At 40.4% G+C, this 18,996-nt stretch overlaps 1 protein-coding gene and 1 pseudogene across 1 annotated transcript in view; one reads left to right on the forward strand and one right to left on the reverse strand.

Annotated features, from left to right (window-relative positions):
- The window catches only part of KCNH8 (potassium voltage-gated channel subfamily H member 8), a 402,367-nt gene that overhangs the window by 29,332 nt on the left and 354,039 nt on the right, over positions 1 to 18,996 (forward strand). The window lies entirely within an intron of this gene.
- LOC132535348 (U6atac minor spliceosomal RNA) lies at positions 6,577 to 6,642 on the reverse strand (annotated as a pseudogene).

Genomic DNA, 18,996 nt, shown 5'->3' on the forward strand with positions numbered 1-18,996 from the left:
TGTTTTAATTCGGCTTGTGAGGTAGGTAACACACAGCCTCTGCTGACACTTTCCCTCTTTCACTTCTCTGTTTTCTCAGCTTGCGGTTCCATCATAGGGGGAAGGTTAGGTACAGAAGGAGCAGGAAGGGAAGGCTCGACTTGCATTTGGATATATATCTGGTAAGATGGTCACACTACGTGATTGGTGAAAAGTAGCCACAGCCTATGCTTCAGAAGAAAAATCAGGACATTGACAGCAACAGCCAGATATTTACCTAAGGGGGGAAAGGGGTCCTGCCTCTAAGTGTGGCTCTTTTGGTTATCACTATACATCCGAGCATCCTTAAATCAGACCTCCTTACACCTCAATACAGATCATGACAGCTTTGCTTACCATCCAGTTTCTGCAGGCGAATCTACTGGTCTTTGCTGTGTTCCAGTGTTTTGTACACAGTATTTAGTAGGGCTGGTACACCAGTGTTTTGTACACAGTATTTAGTAGGGCTGGTACACCAGTGTTTTGTACACAGTATTTAGTAGGGCTGGTACACCAGTGTTTTGTACACAGTATTTAGTAGGGCTGGTACACCAGTGTTTTGTACACAGTATTTAGTAGGGCTGGTACACCAGTGTTTTGTGCACAGTATTTAGTAGGGCTGGTACACCAGTGTTTTGTACACAGTATTTAGAAGGGCTGGTACACCACTGTTTTGTACACAGTATTTAGTAGGGCTGGTACACCAGTGTTTTGTACACAGTATTTAGTAGGGCTGGTACACCAGTGTTTTGTACACAGTATTTAGAAGGGCTGGTGCACCAGTGTTTTGTACACAGTATTTAGTAGGGCTGGTGCACCAGTGTTTTGTACACAGCATTTAGTAGGGCTGGTACACCAGTGTTTTGTGCACAGTATTTAGAAGGGCTGGTACACCAGTGTTTTGTGCACAGTATTTAGTAGGGCTGGTACACCAGTGTTTTGTGCACAGTATTTAGTAGGGCTGGTACACCAGTGTTTTGTACACAGTATTTAGTAGGGCTGGTACACCAGTGTTTTGTGCACAGTATTTAGTAGGGCTGGTGCACCAGTGTTTTGTACACAGTATTTAGAAGGGCTGGTGCACCAGTGTTTTGTACACAGTATTTAGTAGGGCTGGTGCACCAGTGTTTTGTACACAGTATTTAGTAGGGCTGGTGCACCAGTGTTTTGTACACAGTATTTAGAAGGGCTGGTACATGTCTTCTCAGGGACACAGTGACAATCCAGCGATCCCTCTGGCCCTACCCTGCATCTGATTTTCCCCTTTCTTTTGTTGCTGAAACAGATGTGGAGAAAAAGGGTAGGGAAAAGAAATTTTGGCAGCTCTTCACTCTGTTCTAGACTCTGAATACCATAGCTGCACTGATCATGTTTTTTCCCTAAGCTTAGTAGTGTTTCGATGCACCTTTGTCTGATGTCTCTGTACCTTAAAACACCAGCTATCATGCTAAGGATTTTCTTTTTCTATGCACGTTTAAATACATTTGAATAAGTTTTAAAAATACAAGTAAGCTAGTTTACTAAAACAGTTCATTTAAAATATAGCAGAAGCGGGCCGGGTTGTGGTTCACCTGGTTCAGCGCACATGTTATAAAATAAAACAACCTCAGTTTGAACCCCTAGATCCCACGTGCAGGGAGGAAGTTTCGTGAGTGGTGAAGGAGTGCTGCAGGTGTCCGGTGTCTCTCTGTCTCTCTTCCTCTCTACCTCTCCCTTACCTCTCTTTATGACAGTCTCTATCCAATAAATAAAGATAACAAAATGTTTAAAATAGTTTAAAAATAAAATATAAAATGCAGCAGAATTGCATAAATATCAAAATGCATTCTTTTGGCAATTATTTCTTTATTTACTTTTGCCAGCGTTATCATTGGACACACTGCCTACCTAACTCCGTCATTCCCAGTGTCCATTTCTTTTATAAATGGTAAGAAACAAATACAGAGAGAGAAAGAACAGTGAAAGGGAGAGACACCATCAGCACTATTCCAGTGCTCATGAAGCTCCCCCACGGCAGGTGGGATCTGGATTCCTGAACAGTCGTAGCTCAGAGTCACATATGTGGTCTACAGGTGAGTGAGTGTCTGACCTTTCAGCAAGATTATAAATCTCCGTAATTTTCTGACTTTCAGAACAGTGTTAAAATATCTTGGTGAAGGAGTCGGGTGTTAGCGCAGTGGGTTAAGTGCAGATGGTGCAAAGTGCAAGGACCAGCATGAGGATCCCGGTTCGAGATCCCCCGGCTCCCCACCTGCAGGGGAGTCGCTTCACAGGCGATGAAGCGGGTCTGCAGGTGTCTATCTTTCTTTCCCCCTCTCTGTCTTCCCTTCCCCTCTCCATTTCTCTCTGTCCTATCCAACAACAACAACAACAACAACAACAATAATAACTACAACAGTAATACAACAAGGGCAACAAAAGGGAATAAGTAAATAAATATTTAAAAAAACTTATAAAATATCTTGGTGAAGTGAAGTGAGATAATCAATCAATAGTTAAGCATTTATGCACACACGTGTGTGTGTGTGTGTGTGTGCATGTGTGTGCATACACATGTGAACACACAAAACCTTGGTCTCAGCATGTGTGATGTTACCACTTAGGTCACTTTTTCATTCAGATAGAAAGAGAGAGACACACCATGGAACCTTTGCACAAGGATTTGAACTTGGGTGTAGGCATGGCCTACAGATGAGCTAGGACTCCAGCCCCAAGTACCTACTGTAAAATTTCTACTTTGGGTAGTTGGGAAGCGGCTTATCAGGAGAGCACAGGACTCGCACGCGTGAGATCCCAGGTGCAGTCTCCAACATCACATATGTCGGGGCAGAGCAGTGCTCTAGGCAATCTTGCTCTTGAACCTTTTCTCCTAAAAACAAAAATGGGAGCCCCCTTGGTCCCCATCTGCTAGGGGAAAGATTCACAAGTGCTGCGGGTGTCTCTGTCTGTTTACCTCTCTATCTCCCCCTCCATCCTCAATGTCTTGTTTCTATCGGTTAATAAATACATGTAATTTATATTAAAAAGTTAAAACAGATAGTGTTCTCAAGCATGTGACTTCTAGCATTGGAGATGGATATGAGTTTATTTTCAGCAATAGTCAAAAGACTGTCGTAGTGCAGAAATGTACAAAATGTGAGTTCTTTTGGCTTCTGTATAATACAGAATTTGTTTCTGTTGTCTTTAAGTAAAAGAAAGCTTTGAATCTACCTGTACTTGTATTATTTCTGTTAGTGAAAAATAGCACAAAAGACAAAATTACTTGCCAAGTTTACCTCTTTGAATGTGATCCTAATCATTTCACATTCTGTTAAATAGCCTTTGACCAGTAGGTCAGAATATGATATGTTATTTATTTGAATCTGTCATTCAAATTCAGATTCTTGTTACCTTACACTAAGTATTCTTAAAGGTTATTATCTCACTAGGGTAACTATCCTGAGTCCAGTAATGCTTTGATAGTGGGTTGCTGTTGTCTAAATATGGTCACTTAGAAGTGCCCTATTCATATTTCATGAAAATTACATGAACTTGAAGAAGTGGTCTGATTTAAAGTATGTACAATAACCCATTTGCTATTTTGCAAATCTATTTTTCAGTACCTGTCATTTTATTTCATAATGGAACATAAAACAATAATAAATGTGTTATACTGTATTTAACTAAATGATAATGTGCTTTTATAATATTCCCTATAAAACCCATGAAGACATATAGTCTCAATCTCACACATTTTCTGCTCCATTTGTTTATTAAATGAAATTTGTTTTTCATATTGATTCTAATTTTGATAATATATTTATTCAATTAAACATACAGACTGAATGTAAGCTGGTTCCCACAATGCACTCTGTGACATTTCAGAGGGGAAAAATAATCTGTGAGCTATTTATATTTACATTTGAATTCAAGTACCAGTTCCCAGTCAGAAACTCAGACCGCGTTAGTTAGACATTTTCCCCGACTAATAAATTTCTAGCTGCTGCGTGGGAGTTCAGGATCAATTTAACCACATTAGCTCGTTTAGAAACCATGCTACCTAGAATGATAAAATTCAAATGATGATGTCAGTACTTTTCTTTGGAGGTATTTCCTAGTTTTTCAGAAATTTTCTCAGAAAATATGTGCTGCTGAGCTTGGGTTTAAATATTGATTCACCTCTTATTTTTCTTTTTAATATTCTCAGATAGATTCATAAGGCAAATACACATGTGCATTTTTATGTGCAGACACACATCTACACACACATACACATTATGGATACACACACATATGTTTGCAAAGTCCTAAAGAATTACTCTGAATTCTTTGCTTGAAAATATGGACACAAGGCATGAGAGAGATTGCATAATGGTTTTGCAAAAAAGACTTTTATACCTGAGACTCCAGTGTCCCAGGTTCAATTTTCGGTATCAGCATAAACCAGAGCTGAACAGTGTTATGGAGAAAAAAAAAATAAAAGGAAAGAAAACACAGGGATGAGACTTATAAAAGTGGTTTCACAGCTGTACAGGTGGCATCACCCAGACTTTTAGCAGTGCAAAAAGGAGCTTAAGCAAATGTAAACAAAAGATTTGGCAGGGCCGGTAGGTGCTGCACCGGGTTAAGCACACATAATGCAGAGCACAGGGACCAGTGCAAGGATCCCGGTTTGAGCCCCTGCCCCGCCCCTCACCTGCAGTGGGGCGTCGCTTCACAGGCAGTGGAGCAGGTCTGCAGGTGTCTGTCTTTCTCTCCCCCTCTCTGTCTTCCCCTCCTCTCTCTCTTTCTCTCTGTCCTATCCAACTACAATGACATCAATCATAATTACAACAATAAAACAACAAGGGCAACAAAAGGGAATAAATAATAAGTAAATATATTTTTAAAAAGCTTTAATAGAAAAAAAAGCTCTGTAGTGAATCAGTGTTACTGGGTTTGGGTTAAGATTCTAATATTCAACACTAATATAAGATTGATATTAAGTTAAACTTTTCTTTTTTTGCCTCCAGGGTTATTGCTGGGGCTCAGTGCCTACACCACGAATCCACTGCTCCTGGAGACCATTTTCCCCCTTTTGTTGCCCTTGTTGTTTTTTTATCATCATCATTATTATTGTTGTTGTCATTGTTGTTGGATAGGACAGAGAGAAATGGAGAGAGGAGGGGAAGACAGAGAGGTGGAGAGAAAGACAGATACCTGCAGACCTGCTTCACCGTTTGTGAAGCGACTCCCCTACAGATGGGGAGCTGGGGGCTCGAACCGGGATCCTTATGCCGGTCCTTGAGCTTCGCGCCATGTGCGCTTAACCCACTGTGCTACCACCTGGGTCCCTAATCTCTTCTGCATGGCATGAAGCTGTCAGTCTTTGTGACTCTTCACCATAGTCTGTTTTTCTTAGAAATTTATAGAAATTCATGTAGCAATATCCCAGTACTTTCTAGACATGTATATGTAAATAAAGCACTGGTTTTTCTTTTTTTTCTTTAATTAAGTAATGTTGGTTTACAGTAATGTTGGCTACATATGTTTCAGATGTAGTTTTACCTGTCAGATTATGTGTTGCCACTCCTCACCGCAAGCTTCTAATCTCCATCTCCATGTATCCCCCAAGGCATTGCAACTTCTTTTCCTGTTTATCCCTTTGATGAGCACATTTCTGCAATGAGGCTCATGATTTTGTTTTCATTTGTCTGTCCTTTTTTCTGTATATTCCACAGAGGAGTGATATGGTCTGAGTGATAGCTGAGTGATATTCGTTGTGTGACTGTGTCACATCTTTTTGATTCCCACACTTGTGTTTGGGCACTTAGATTGTATTGTTAAAAACTCAATAATAGACATAACTGGAAAATGACATTTTTTTATAAAAACAAACAACCAACAAAAAACCAAAATCAGGGAGTTGGGTGGTGGTACAGCAGGTTAAGCGCAGGTGGCGCAAAGCATAAGGACCAGTGTAAAGATCCTGGTTTGAGCCCCCGGCTCCCCACTGGCAGGGGAGTCGCTTCACAGGCGGTGACGCAGGTCTGCAGGTGTCTGTCTTTCTCTCCCCCTCTCTGTCTTCCCCTCCTCTCTCCGTTTCTCTCTGTCCTATCCAACAATGACGATATCAATAACCACAACGTTAAACAACAATGGCAACAAAAGGGAAAAATAAATAATAATAAAAACCAAAATCAAACAAAACAAAACCAAAAGCCCCATTGGTCACTTCAACTCCTAATACTTATCTGCCACTCTTGGTCCAAATATCACTTAATCCTATTTCATTCTGTACCGCTTTCAGTATGTATACTCTAGCTCGTCATGGGGAGATGCTTTAACTGATGTTTTAGAATTTTTTAATGTTTATTATTAGGGGGATTAATGGTTTATAGTAAATAAGGTTGTTGATACAGGTGTAAAATTTCTCAGTTTTCTTAAAAACACTCACCCCCAGCCTAACTCCTCTCCCACAGTCATGTACCCTGCCCCCAGCCCTCCAAGAGCTTTTTAATTTAATGCAGTTCACCAAGCATAGCCCAAGTTCTACTCTGTGTTCCCCTTTCTGTTATTATTTCTCAGTTTCTGTCCATGAGAGAGACCATCCCAAATTCACCCTTGTCAAAGGGAGTGCTAACTTTCTCTCCTTTCATACAACACAGAATGGTTTCATTTTACAAAGCCCGATGTTTGTTAAATTATTGCCAAGTTAGAACAATGATTGATTCAGGAAACACTTATTGAATTCTTACTCTATGTCAGATGCATTTTCAGGAACTGGAGATAAAGCTATAAATAATTTAGAAAACAAAAAGTTTCTTCCTGAAACTTACTTTTATCCTAATGGTAGGGGAGGGAGTCTTAAATACTCTTCAAAGTGAGTTTAGAGGGTGACACATGGTATCAATTACATAGAAAAGAGAGAAGAATAATTGAGGGCAGAGAAGTTATTTCTTTAGCTTGGATTCCCAGGAAAAGGCTCTTAGTATCTGACCTTAAATAATGAGAATAACCCAGTGATGAAAATATTGGCAGTAGGGATGGATCACCCAAAGCAGACAAGACAAGGTTATATTGTGGGGAGGTAGGATGCAACGAGTTTTGAGTGACCAGAAGAGGTAGGATTATGGAGTGCCATGTAGGTCATGGTAAAGAGTCTGAGTGACATTGAGGTTGAAACAGGATGACAGGACCGGGAAAATAGCTAACTTGGATAGGGTGCTGCTTTGCCATGCACACGACCCAGGTTTGATTCCAACCCCCATCACACTGAAGAAAGCTTTGATGCTACAGTCACTTTCATACACACACTCTCTGCCTCTTTGTGTCTATCTAAAAAAAACAAGACAAAATGAAACAGGAAGACAATATAATTGGGAAATAAAATTATATCATCACTGGTTGTTTAGAGAGAAAGCATTGCTAGACACAAATAGAAGTCAGCTCTTCGTAGATTTTATTATCCTATGTAGATCTGGATGAGAAGAAACTGAGCTGGAAATGTTTGGAGTGTGTGTGTGTGTGTGTGTGTGTGCATGCATGTATGTGGGTATGTGTTTGTGCTGGGGGAGAGATAGGACTTGGATGTTTGCTCTTCTATGTGTGCCTAGGTAAATACAGACACAGGAGGCCTCCGATTGCATTGGCTCTTTTTAGTGTGATCTTAATGCCTGAGATAGCACTGGGACTTAAAGACAAAGAATGCCTGTAATTTGAGACAAGAAGTCAAAGAGAAGCAGGAAGGAGTTCAGGGACCAGAAGAGCTGACCTGGCATTGAGCCCCAGTGATGATCATGGTGTCAAGAAAAAGTTAAAAAGTGTGTGGAACTCTGCAAGCATGGAATAAAGATGGTGTCAAACAACTGGGACTTCTTCAGTGAAATGTGAATATTGTGGAGATGAAAAATGCTGTGAAGATTCTGAAAATGCTGAGAGTTTGTGGCTGGTTTACAGCTTTTAGCATGCTTTTTTAAATTTATGTTTATAAAATGTAAATATTGACAAGACCATAGGGTAAGAGGGGTACAACTCCACACAATTCCCACCCCTCCCCTGATAGCTTTCCTATTCTTTATCCCTCTGGGAGTATGGACCCAGGGTCATTGTGGGATGCAGAAGGTGGGAGGCCTGGCTTCTGTAATTGCTTCCCACTGATTTAGCATGTTTTTAGTGTGAGAATCAAACTAGTCATTTCTTTACTAAAATTCATTTAGGAATTTTTTCACCCTCAAAATTTATTTGATTCATTAATAGAAAAATACTTTCAGGGTCGGGCAGTAGCACAGCAGGTTAAGTGCACTTGGCGGAAAGTGCAAGGACCTGCATAAGGATTCTGGTTCGAGCCTCTGGCTCCCCACCTGCAGGGGAGTCGCTTCACAAGCAGTGAAACAGGTCTGCAGATGTCTGTCTTTCTCTCCCCCTCTGTCTTCCCCTCCTCTCTCCTTTTCTCTCTGTCCTATCCAACAATGACGACATCAACAACAGTAACGGTAATAACTACAACTACAACAACAACAACAACAAAGGGCAACAGAAGGGAAAATAAATAATCAAAAATTTTTTTTTAAAAAAGGAAAAATACTTCTTTTACTGAAACGCAGTGTATCTTTTTGGGTCCAGAAGATAGCTCACCTGAAAAATGTTAATGTATGTGACCTAGGAGAAGGTCCAGTTCCTACCCTCACACCGGAAGAATCTTCTGTACTGTGGTGTCTTCCCTCTGTTTCTCTCTCTATCTGAAAAACGTTAGTCTGGAGCAGTAAGTCTCCAGCCATCATGGTGTGTGTTAACATATATCCTTTTCAAAGTTTTTTTTCTTTATTGGGGGGACTAATGGTTTATAGTCAACAGTAAAATACAGTAGTTTGTACATGTGTAACACTTCAGTTTTCCACATAACAATCTAACTCCCCCTTCCCAGTCTTCCTTTGCCATCATGTTTGAGAACCTAAACATGATGAAACTTAAGACATAATAATTTTTCCCCCTGAGCCTGAAATCTAATATGCAGGTGGATCCAAGTTATTGTCTGGGGAGGTGATGTCATGCTGGAAAAAGGACCAGAAAGCTGGATCAGGGAAGAGAGTAGCTCCCTAATATGGGGAAGAGGTATAAATATTGTTGACTGTAAGCCCCATTCATGCTGGGAGTATGGATCGACCTGTCAACGTCCATGTTCAGCAGGGAAGCAATTACAGAAGCCAGACCTTCCACCTTCTGCATCCCACAATGACCCTGGGTCCATACTCCCAGGGTTAAAGAATAGGAAAGCTATCAGGGGAGGGGTGGGAAACAGAGTTCTGGTGGTGGGAACTGTGTGGAGTTGTACCCTTCTTTTTTTTTTTAATTTTTGCATGTATTTATTTATTCCCTTTTTGTTGTCCTTGTTTTATTGTTGTAGTTATTATTGTTGTTTTTACTGATGCTATTGTTGTTGGACAGGACAGAGAGAAATGGAGAGAGGAGGGGAAGACAAAGAAGGGGAGAGAAAGACACCTGCAGACCTACTTCACCGCCTGTGAAGTGACTCCCCTGCAGGTGGGGAGCCGGTGCCTCAAACTAGGATCCTTCCGCCAGTCCTTGTGCTTTGCGCCATATGCGCTTAACCCGCTGTGCTACCGCCTGACTCCCAGTTGTACCCTTCTTATCCTATGGTTTTGTCAGTGTTTCCTTTTTATAAATAAAATTAAAAAATATATAATCAGTTTTATGTCAATGTGTTGGTTTTTACCACTGAATCATAAAAAAACAAACAAACAAAAACCCAGAAGCAAGCATTTTCATTGACCAAAAAGGCCGTGGTTAACTGAATCAGTCTCTTGCCCTTATCCAGCTTTTTGTAGCCCTTTCTTTCTCTGATGAGGTGAGGCATTCTCCCAGTTGTTAAAATAGTTGAATGTCATTTGTTGTATTCAAGCTGGTATTGGGTTTATGGGATCTGGCCTCAAGTTAGGGAGGGAATAGACCCAGGGTTTAAGTGGGAAGTACTGAATCTCATACATATAAAGAGGAGTAATTTTTCTTTAACCTTGTCTATCTTCTTAAAATTTTTTTTTATTTATTTCCTTTTGTTGCCATTGTTGTTTTATTGTTGGAGTTATTGATGTCATCGTTGTTGGATAGGACAGAGAGAAATGGAGAGAGGAGGGGAAGACAGAGAGGGGGAGAGAAAGACAGACACCTGCAGACCTGCTTCACCACCTGTGAAGCGACTCCCCTGCAGGTGGGTAGCCGGGGGCTTGAACTGGGATCCTTACTGGTCCTTGTGCTTCGCGCCACGTGTGCTTAACCCGCTGCGCTACCGCCCGACTCCCCTTATCTATCTTTTGATAACACTTGATAACAAGGTTAAACTCCTCTGCATGAGTGTGTGCACATGATATAAAGCTGCTCTTGTTTAAAGTATTTATGTTCTCCAAGTCTTCCATGACCAGGGGGCTCAGCCAATATTGAGCCAATATTTTTTAGAAAGTTCAGCGAACCTCTGATTATAGTGTTTCTGTCAATTAATCAGTGTGTTCAATATGTAATGACTGTTTTATCTTTTATGTAATGACTGTGTTATCTTTTAAATGATCTCACTTAATACCTACCTCACTTAATAATGTTGACTGATGAACACTGAGCTCATGACCACCAGTGTGAAATTCAGGCCTGGCCAAAACTCCTGTCACTCAAGTATTTTCTCCATAAAGTACAGTCTCCTTGTTCTTTTATTTTTTAAGAAACATATATTATTTATTTGTTTTTTATTGTATAGAGACAGAGAGAAATTGCAAGAGAAGGTAAGATAGAAATAGACAATGAAAGTCAGTTACAGCATTGGCTCACCATTCCTGAAGCTTTCCCCCTGCAGGTGGGTACCAGGCCTTGAACCCAGCTTTGCTCTTTTGGGTGGGCCACCATCTGGCCCCTTGCCTCCTTTTTGTAAGTAGCACTAGCCAACTCTTCAGCACTGTGCTGGGTGGTCATTTTAAAGAGCAAAACCTACAAGCGCAGCAACGTGGAGAAAGATACTCTGAGAAGACGCTTTGACAGTATGAGTATATAAGATAAGACGGTAGTGTTGCTTTGCTCATCTTCAGTGGGAATGCAGCAAGTGACTCAGCTTTTCAGTGCTGTGTTCCTGTCTGTGAATGAGAAAGAACCACAGGAATTGATTCTGTGGGTTACAAATAAATCCCAGTGAGTAGGTGAATACAGAAACTAGGAATCCACAAATGATGAGAGGCCATTCATCTCCCTCATACTTTGGTTAGTGTGGGTCAGCAGTGATCTTCAAGTTGGTCCTTTCATTTATTTACTTATTTATTGCTTTTTAAAACTCACAACAGGTAGATAACTGCGCTTCATCTGTGCTTCTGTTTATTGTGAATTATTGGTAAATACCTAAGTGCAGTCGCTATTTTTTCCATTTGATGTGGACTGAATACTTAAGTATCTAGCTGCACATATGTGCTCTATTTGTACATACAAGCAGAAACACCAAGGGGGGGCACAGCAGAAGGACGTGTTAATGTTCAGAAGAAAGTGATTTAAAAAAAAAAACGAATATCTGGGAGTCGGCAGTAGTGCAGCGGGTTAAGCACAGGTGGCACAAAGCACAAGGACCGGTGAAGGATCCTGGTTCTAGCCCCCGGCTCCCCACCTGCAGAAGAGTCACTTCACAAGTGATGAAGCGGGTCTGCAGGTGTCTGTCTTTCTCTCCCCCTCTCTGTCTTCCCCTCCTCTCTCCATTTCTCTCTGTCCTATCCAACAATGGCGACATCAGTAACAACAACAAAGAAAAATCAAGGGCAGCAAAAGGGAAAATAAATAAATATAAAATATAAAAACTACGAATATCCTAATTATTCACATGTTAGTATAGTAGCCTGCTTACAACTTCTTTGAAGTACATAAAATTGCCTTACCATCTTCATTTCAGAGACAATTAAAATGAAAAGCTTCCACAATTAATATAATTGTAACGTTATTTTAAAATGCAGTTAATGGGAAATCATCTATCTACCTTCCATGGTTAATTCTGTTTTTGCCACACTTACTGTGAGTGAATTTAAGCCTGTGATTATATTTTTGAAGGTGTTTCTTTGCTTTGCTTTTACCCTCTTCTTAATACCAAATTCAAGGGACAGCTTTCTTTCTATTTTAGCAGCAAAATTCTGTGCTCACTTTCCAAAATTCATCCATTTTTTCCTAGCATTGTTGGGCTCTTCCAGGAAATGTTATATTTTATGGTTAAGATACTAGAATAGGTAGTGCAGCGAGTTAAGTGCACGTGGTGCAAAGCGCAAGGACCAGTGGAAGGATCCCAGTTGGAGCCCCCGGCTCCCCACCTGCAGGGGAGTCGCTTCACAGGCGGTGAAGCAGGTCTGCAGGTGTCTGTCTTTCTCTCTCCCCCTCTCTGTCTTCCCCTCCTCTCCGTCCTATCCAACAAGGACAACAATAATATTAACAACAACAACAGTAGACAACAAGGACAACAAAAGGGAAAAGGTGGTCTCCAGGAGCAGTGGATTTGTGACGCAGGCAACAAGCCCCAGCAATAACCCTGGAGGCAAGAAAAAAAAAAGATACTAGAATCAAGGTCTCTGGGGAGGAATGCATTGATTTGGGTTATATTTTGTGCTTGATGACTTTTTATTACTGTATTTTTGGAAAGCAGACAAACTAGTTATCTTGTTGGTGTTTTTTTTTTCCCCCTCTTAAAACAGTTGCAATATGAGTTAGTTCATCCTAGTCCGGGTGGTGGCACACCTGGTTAAGCCCAAAGACCCAGGCTCACACCCTGGTCCTCAGCTGCAGGGGGGAAAGCTTCAGGAGTGGTAAAGCAGGGATGCAGGTGTCTCTCTGTCTCTTCCTTTCTCTATCTTCCTCTCCCTTCTTTATTTCTCTGTCTTTATCCAAGAGTAAGTAAGTAAGTAAATAAATAAAGAAAGAAAGAAAGGGATCAATGATCCTTTAAAGTGCACACATTTTATCTATGGCCATAGCACCCTGAACATGCCCGACCTTGTCTGATTTCAGAAGTTGAAGTGTGTGCATTTTTCTATGAGACAAGATCTGTGTTTGAGTGTTGGGTACCAGACTGAAGCACTGCACAAAGGGGAGGTGCTGCCCCCAGTGGGGCACTGTTATGATGTCGCTTTCCTCTCCCTCTCTCTCACCCATTCACCCTCCCCCTGCACACACACAATGCCACACTGTGTGTAAATAAATAAATACTATGATAATTATAATAAGTAATCCCTGTGACTAGCAATACATACTTGACTTAATGACTTACGGACGGTGGACAGCAGCCTGGGAAACAGTTCATGAACGCAACTCCTGGCTGGAGCCCTGACGTTACATAATTCAGAGAGGTGCTCAGGTATCTGTCTTTATTTCTCTTTATCTGAATGTTAAATTTTACCTAATATGGAATGAATAAAAATTTAAAAAGAAAGGTCCATTTACACTGGGATGTTTCTGTTCTTAGTAGGTATGTGCTCAAAATACAGAGTGTGGTTGTCCAGCAGAATTTATAGAAATCAGGCATTGGAAAGATCTCACCCGAGTAATGAAGCTGAAGGGTTGTCATTCCACACGTGAAGTCTCTGGACACAGTCTGACCTGAAGCATGTTGAGGTGGCAATTGATGCATTGATTAGGTTGTGATCAGCAGATGCAATATTATTTGATATGGATTGGGAGAGGCATACGGGAAAGTGGGCCCTATCCAAGGGTTCCAGGACTGGGGGAATTAGAGGCTCTATAGTGGAGATGTGAGGTTCCTGCTGTCTTAGGGTTCAAAAAGACAATCAATAGTTAATGTTATCATCACATTATTTGGTAATTGGGTTAACTTTGAAAAGTCCTTTTTTTATGGTTTGCTGTACAGTACCCAGTATCTTGTATATAGCTGTGCTATTGGCTTCAGCTTCATTACTCGGATGAGACCTTTCCTTTCATAGTATACTCTAATTCCATCTCAGGTGGTTCACTTTCTAACAAAGTCCCAAAACCTAGATATACACCAGTTTCTGTGAGAGAGAGCAGATGTTCACACATATCTATAAACTACTGCAAAATATATACCTGAAAGCAGAAGTACACTAGAGTTTGCAGTGAGTATCCCCCTAACACTTCCTCTCCACTATTCCAAGCTTTGGGTCCATGATTGCTCAACAATTTGTTTGGCTTTGTATGTTAACTCTCTTTTCAGTCACCAGGTTCCAGATGTCATCAGGATGCCAGCCAGGCTTCCCTGGACTGAAGACCCCACCAATGTGTCCTGGAGCTCCGCTTCCCCAAAGACCCACCCTACTAGGGAAAGAGAGAGGCAGACTGGGAGTATGGACCAACCAGTCAACGCCCATGTTCAGCAGGGAAGCAATTACAGAAGCCAGACCTTCCACCTTCTGCAACCCACAGTGACCCTGGGTCCATGCTCCCAGAGGGATAGAGAATGGGAAAGCTTTCAGGGGAGGGGGTGGGATATGGAAATTGGGTGGTGGGAATTGTGTGGATTTGTACCCCCTCCTACCCTATGGTTTTGTTAATTTATCCTTTCTTAAATAAAAAATAAAAAAAAAAATCAGGCATTGGGTTTATAGTTGGACTGCAAATTCCAGGAAGGCTGGAGTGATAAATTGTGCATGATGGCTTTGATTCTGGAAGCAAGGAAATGTGATTGGACTTTAATAAATATACAATGGGAAGCTATTGCAAAGTATTGAACAGGTAAAATCAGAGTTTTGAGAGTTCTGTCAAGCAATGGGATTTAGATGGATTAGAGGAAATGAGAGACTAAAGTCAAAAAAAGCCCAGTAGGAATTGTGTTAATTATATCAAAGAACCTGAGCTCCAGGGGGGAATTAAAGGAAAGATATTGGGGTAAATGCAAAAGAAAGTGCTAAGAACATGTTTTTAAAGCAATTTATACTTGTCATTTGACTGAGAGACTCTGTAATCAATACATGGACATTTCGTAAGAAGATTTACCTCTCTAAAATCAATGTTGTTCTGGTTTAATTGGAATGGGAAACTTTAGTATTCACTGTTCCACAATTATGTCAAATGCATGTATGAATGTATTTATGGTGATATTCAGAAGCCACATATAAATTAAACTTTTTTTTTGGCTAACAGTAACAAAACATTTTGTATAATCCCCCAAACTATTCTAATAATGTAATCTATGTTAGTCATTAGAACATACTAGTTTTATGGTCCATATAATAAGATTAAGACTATCAGCCATTACACTACGTTATTTTCTCTAAATTTGGTGAACGAAAGAATTACAAGGAAAAACTTAGAATGCTGTACTTTTATTTAATAGATAATTAAGTGTACATGACCTCAAACTTCCTAAACTCAGCTTTGTTTTTGCTTTTTTGCTATGGTTTTTTTTTTTTTTTTTTTTTACCACCACAATGAAACATAGTTTACAAAATGAAATATTTGGCTTTAGGCATATGTTTTATTTATTATTATTATTTATGTTTCATTGAGGTAAAGCTGGTTTACTTGAATGAAACTGTTCATTATCACACTACATGCACTGCCATGCTTTTTATTTATTTATTTAAAACTTATTTCTTAATTCCCTTTTGTTGCCCTTGCTTTATTGCAGGTATTATTGTTGTCGTCTTTGTTGGATAGGACAGAGAGAAATGGAGAGAGGAGGGGAAGACAGAGAGGGGGAGAGAAAGACATACACCTGCAGACTTGCTTCACTGCCTGTGAAGCGACTCCCCTGCATGTGGGTTGCGGGGGCTCGAACCGGGATCCTCACGATGGTCCTTGGGCTTTGCACCACATGCACTTAACCACTGTGCTACTGACTGACTCCTCATGCTTTTTATTTAAAAGCAGAAAGGTTTGTTATAGCTTAGGTATTGTGGAAGATTTGATGAGAATCTCATGATTAAAGTTCACGGGAAAGACTAAAAATTAAGTTTCTGAAGAAATTCAAATTTTGCAGTGAATTTCATCTAGTTAGATAGTGATAACAAAAAACCCCATAAAATCATTCTTTTTGTTATTCCCACAGAAGTACAATTATAAGATGTTACCATTTAATAAATCTTGGGGAGGGAAGGATATTAATGCTTGTGAGCAGTGTGAAAAATCTTACAGAAAGAGGACATGTTTGCCTCCATATTAATGTGACTATGTTGTCAACTCTAGTCATTGTAGAGCAGACTAAAAGACTAATACATGTAGAATTGGAAGCTTTGCAGTAGACCTCAGGAGTGGAAAGAAGAGAGATTTCTTGGAATATACCTTCTACTGAAGACACTTAATAAAATACAGAAGAGGAGTTGGTTTTCTGATGCTTTTATGTTGAGCTAGAATGAGAGGAAATTCGTACTTTATTTCCATTTTTGCAGAGAAAAATATTAAAATTTGTACAAGCTCTGTGATTGAACCTTGGAAATGCTTAAATGTCAAAATTGTATTCTGCTGCAGAGTCAGTCATTCCATTTGAGAATGTTGATTAACAAATGTTAAATCAGATCTGAATATAGACTGAAACTATTCCTATCATCTACCTCCTGGTAGAGGGTAGACATGATGTACATTAGCCCACCAGACCAAAGTGGGCTTTATCCAATCAGAGTCAAAGGTATTTTAAAGGGTATATTACAAGGTATTCACAAAGCCAAACTTCTTATTGAAATAATTATGAAAGTCTCTAGTGAGCTGTCTGATATTCATCACCAGGTAAGCAGGAGGCTGTCAAAAATGGGAGATTAGCTTTGGCTTTAGGAATATTGCACATTTTTTAAATTAGCAATTTTCAGTGTTTATACAAGAATGAGCAGCTACCAGTTTTATTAACTTTGGCCCCTTTAAAAGTAGTTTCATTTCAGGCAGTTTTCTATGTCTTCACAACCTGACTTGAGTCATTCAAAATTGCTATCATTGCTTTATTTATTTATTTATTTATTTTTTATTATATTTTCTTTTTTTCCTTTTATTTTTTTAATTTAAGAAAGGATAAACTAACAAAACCATAGAGTAGGAGGGGTACAACTCCACACAATTCCCACCACCCAATCTCCATATCCCACCCCCTTCCCTGATAGCTTTCCCATTCTCTATCCCTCTGGGAGCATGGACCCAGGGTCATTGTGGGTTGCAGAAGGTGGAAGGTCTGGCTTCTGTAATTGCTTCCCCGCTGAACATGGGCGTTGACTGGTCAGTCCATACTCCCAGTCTGCCTCTCTCTTTCCCTAGTAGGGTGTGTCTCTGGGGAAGCAGAGCTCCAGGACGCATTGGTGGGGTCTTCAGTCCAGGGAAGCCTGGCCGGCATCCTGATGACATCTGGAACCTGGTGGCTGAAAAGAGAGTTAACATACAAAGCCAAACAAATTGTTGAGCAATCATGGACCCAAAGCTTGGAATAGTGGAGAGGAAGTGTTAGGGGGATACTCACTGCAAATTCTAGTGTACTTCTGCTTTCAGGTATATATTTTGCACTAGCTTATGGATACATGTGATCATATTCTCTCACAGAACCTGGTCTATATCTAGGTTTTGGGACTTTGTTAGAAAGTGAACCACCTGGGATGGAATTAGAGAATACTATGAAAGGAAAGGTCTCACCCGAGTAATGAAGCTGAAGGGTTGTCATTCCACACATGAAGTCTCTGGACACAGTCTGACCTGAAGCATGTTGAGGTGGCAATCGTTGCGTTGATTAGGTTGCGATCAGCAGATGCAATATTATTTGATATGGTTTGGGAGAGGCATGCGGGAAAGTGGTCCCTATCTTAAGGTTCCAGGACTGGGGGAAATATAGGCTCTATGGTGGAGATGTGAGGTTCCTGCTGTCTTAGGGTTCAAAAAGACAATGGATAGTTAATGTTATCATCACATTATTTGGTAATTGGGTTAACTTTGAAAAGTCCTTTACAAAGTTTGCTGTATAGTACCCAGTATCTTGTATGTAGCTGTGCCATTGGTTGCTGCTATCATTGCTTTAAATGTCTCCATAGTACTTATAAAGCAAGTCAGTACAAAAAAAATGTGTATTTATTTCTTCTATTTGAGTTTTCTCTCTTTGTCGTGTGTACCCCTTCCCCTGAGTCGCTATTTAGCAGGCTACAGGGACGTACTCTGCAAAATATTCTGGGGAAGTTTCCTTTTAGACAGTTGCAGCATGTCTAAAATATATATTCCATGTAGTGCTTCTGATAAGTGATTGCCATATATAATTTCCTGGAGTGATCACAGAGAAAAAAAAAAGGTGCTGGTTAATGGAAAAGGAATAAAATAGAAGTAGAATTTTTTTTAAGGTAGTTGAATGATGATGGGAACATAGCAGTGATGTTAAGTCTATACAGCGTGGAGAAGTACTGGCTATTATCTGTAACAGAACTGGGCAGCTAAATCAGCATGACAGAACACAGGACTTGTATGCCTTGGGGTCTAGGCTTGATGCCCAGAAACACTGTATGCCACAGTGGAGTAGTAATCTGTTCTTTTTCTTTCATAAACAAAAAAGACAAGTAAAAATAAATGGGTAAATAAACAATTTTTCTTTAATTTTTTGTGCTTTACAGAATTATAAGATAACAGGGGTATAATTCTACACCATTCCCACCACCAGAGTCTGTGTCCCCGTTCCCTCCACTGGGAACTGCAGTAGTTCTGCTATGGTCATAGATGTGGTTTAACTATATATCTAAATCTCTTCTTCTTCTTCTTCTTCTTCTTCTTCTTCTTCTTCTTCTTCTTCTTCTTCTTCTTCTCCTTCTCCTTCTCCTTCTCCTTCTCCTTCTCCTTCTCCTTCTTCCTTCCTCTTCCTCTTCCTCTCCCTCTCCCTCTCCCTCTCCCTCTCCCTCTCCCTCTCCCTCTCCCTCTCCCTCTCCCTCTCCCTCTCCCTCTTCTCCTTCTCCTTCTCCTTCTCCTTCTCCTTCTCCTTCTCCTCCTCCTCCTCCTCCTCCTCCTTCCCCTTCCTCTCCCTCTCCCTCTCCTTCTCCTCCTTCTCTCTCTCTCTCCCTCTCTCTCTCTCTCTCT

Source organism: Erinaceus europaeus, chromosome 21 (genome assembly GCF_950295315.1).
Source record: "Erinaceus europaeus chromosome 21, mEriEur2.1, whole genome shotgun sequence".
NCBI classification, from domain to species: domain Eukaryota; kingdom Metazoa; phylum Chordata; class Mammalia; order Eulipotyphla; family Erinaceidae; genus Erinaceus; species Erinaceus europaeus.